This window comes from Otolemur garnettii, unplaced genomic scaffold, assembly GCF_000181295.1.
Source record: "Otolemur garnettii isolate 467f Iridium unplaced genomic scaffold, OtoGar3 scaffold00012, whole genome shotgun sequence".
Taxonomy (NCBI): Eukaryota; Metazoa; Chordata; class Mammalia; order Primates; family Galagidae; genus Otolemur; species Otolemur garnettii.
The window spans coordinates 2,399,770-2,402,380 of record NW_003852407.1 but is presented as its reverse complement, the minus strand read 5'-3'; the positions used below and the strand labels follow the sequence as shown (position 1 = coordinate 2,402,380).

At 41.3% G+C, this 2,611-nt stretch overlaps 1 protein-coding gene across 3 annotated transcripts in view; it reads left to right on the top strand.

Moving 5' to 3' along the window:
• SMAD4 (SMAD family member 4) overlaps positions 1 to 2,611 on the top strand; it is a 100,228-nt gene that overhangs the window by 50,071 nt on the left and 47,546 nt on the right. For 2 of the 3 annotated variants that reach the window (XR_002772039.1, XM_003784700.3), the window contains exon 1: positions 1 to 170. The exons of the other annotated variant lie outside the window; for it this stretch is intronic. The gene's annotated coding sequence lies outside the window, so the exon portion shown is untranslated. The remainder of the gene's footprint in view (positions 171 to 2,611) is intronic. 3 annotated transcript variants of the gene reach the window in all.

Sequence of the window (2,611 nt, the reverse complement as noted above, 5' to 3'; positions counted from 1 at the left end):
CCGGCCCGCGCGGGCAGCGGCGCGGCGCCGAGGAGGGGCGGCCTGGCCCGGACGCCTCGGGGCGGGGACCGAGGAGCGCTCCGGGCCACCGGGGGAAGCTGCAGGCCCTGCGCGTTCGCGGACGAGCAGCGGCGGGAGAACGGACTCCCCTCGCCACCGCCCGAGCCCAGGTAACCGCGCCATGTCCCCTCCCCTTCCCCCGGCCGGGCCCGCGCGCCCCGCCCGTGGCTTCCCCGCCCCGGGGCGGGCTCCCGGCGGTGGCTGGGAGCGCGCGGGAGGCGGGCGGGTCCGCTCGGAGGGTGAGCACGGCCGCCTGAGGACTCGGGCCGGGGCCGGGCGACGGCCTCTGCGCTGGCCGGGTCGGGCTAGTGTCAGGCTGGGGGTCCTTGCGTCCCTCGGGCTCCGGAGTTGGTCCTGCGGCCCCGAACTCCGCTGGCAGTTTGTCAGAGAACCAAGTTAAACTCGGATAGGGACTCCTGCCGCGGCCGCCGCTCTTCTTTGTTGTTCTGGAGTAGTTTCTCTGTCGCCCCGGCAGAGCGCGTTGAGTCGGCTGGAGTGTGTTGCCTTAGGGTCTAAATGAAAGTTGTAAATGGTTTGTCTTAATTTCTTTTCTCAAGCAAATTTTTATTTTCTCTTTGTCCCTTGCTGTCTAGGTCTTGTCTTTACAGTTTACGTTTTTGGCTTTGATTTGTTTACTTTTTGAGTATTGCGGGTGATGGCGGTTATGTAGGAAACATTCTCAGCACCTAACTGAGCCTTCCGCCGACCTTAATAAATCGTGTCTCCTAATAAAATACATAGTTTGTCTTGTTAGTACTAAATGTACTGAGCGTGAAATTGGTGTAGGGTGTAGGGCGGTGGCTCCATCACATCTCCCAAACCACTGTTAGGATTTCTCAAGGTAAATTTTCCAAGACATGGGTGTGTTTGGTTAACATGAAAGATATCTTTGCTGGTATAGAGAGGCTTTAAAAAACCTGACTGAAGATTGATAGCTGTCTTGCCCTGAGAACCGTAAACGTATTCTTATTAAAAAAATTAAATTCTTAGTGTGTTTGGAATTAAGTTCTTAATGTTTTTAGCTTTTGCGCCATAGTTTAAGGTGGAATTGCCAGTTATTTAGAAATAGTAAATATAACAAGGTGATAGGGGAATCGTTCTAATCACCCTGAATTGACTTTCTGTAGGCATACAGTCTTGGCTGATTTTTGTCAACTATCTTTGACTTATGTCAGAATTAGCATCTTTTTAGTCTTAGTAGCAGCGTGATTATTCAGGTGTTAAACAAGTAGGTTTAGTACTTTTTGCTGGCAGAAACCATGTAGAGTCTTATTAGAAAACATAGAAATGCATAATTCATAAAGTAATTAGATTTAGAACAATGCGTTTAAGCATTTTTTATTGTAGGTTTCATAAATTACTTTTGCCATGCCCTACAGAGACTAAATTTCAGTCCAAATATAGGAAGTTCTAAAGTGTACCTTCTTTTTCTAAGATGTAGTCTTTCTATACTTGAAAATTCTGGTATCATTAGTGCATGATATTCCAAATCGTAAATGATTAACATTTAAAAATATGATTTCTCATTAATGTTCCTCCATAAGCTGTTAAGATTTTGTTTTTGTAAATAGGTTTGTGACAGAACAAGTGTAATAGAGGTAGGCCAAGCATTGATGATTTGCGATCGTTTTAGATCTAAAGGTAGTGAAGAATTATATAGGTTTAAGTTACTAGAATTAAAACTAAAAGCCTTTCTACAGAAAATTGATATAACATTTTGTGAATCTATTAATAGAAGTGGCTTTTTCTTTGCTTTCCAGGTTTTGAGTGAGTTTGCTTTAACACAAGGTATTGCGTCTTGGTTTAAAAAATTTTTAAGGTGAGAGTGCCTATTTCTCTGTTCAGCTAAGTGCCTTTGGTGTAAATCTAGAGGAAAAATAAAACCAAACTGCTAATCTGTTTCAGACTTAAATGAAAATTTCTGTGAAGTTTCTTTGAAATATTTCGAAATAAGCTTTAGGTAGATCATTGGTCTTTATGATAGTTCGGCTGCTAGAAGCAGTTCTGCTTATACTGCCCAGTTACACTCTGCTTTCCCACTTGGAAGCTATTTTTTTTTTAATTTAAACTAAATTTAAAAAAAAGTTTAGTTTAATTAAACTATTAATTAGTTTAGTTTCATTAAATTAAATGAAAAAAATAGCTAGTATTTTAGTGACATAGTATTATAGTAACATCTTTAGACACTATTATAGTGGAGCTGTGAATTGCTGAAGCCTTTACTAAGGCAGTTAATTCCACAGAATCTGAGGATTCATTACATTTAAAATGCATATATAATCTTGTCTAAATTTTTGTCTGTTTTGGTTAGAGCATATGTTATTTTTCTGATGTTTAAACTTATTTCAGTTCTATTTTGTTCTCCTCTAGCTCATGACTAATTTTTTTTTCATTCAGTGATTTTTTTAGAGTGAATGGTTCTTTAAGCACATTACATTGGGCATTTCAGTGTTCATTGTACATGTTTGAAGTTTTTTTTTGTCCCTAGACAACTGTGTAATTTAGGCATAGTTTTTTGTTTGTTTTGCTTGAAGGTATGATGAATTATGAT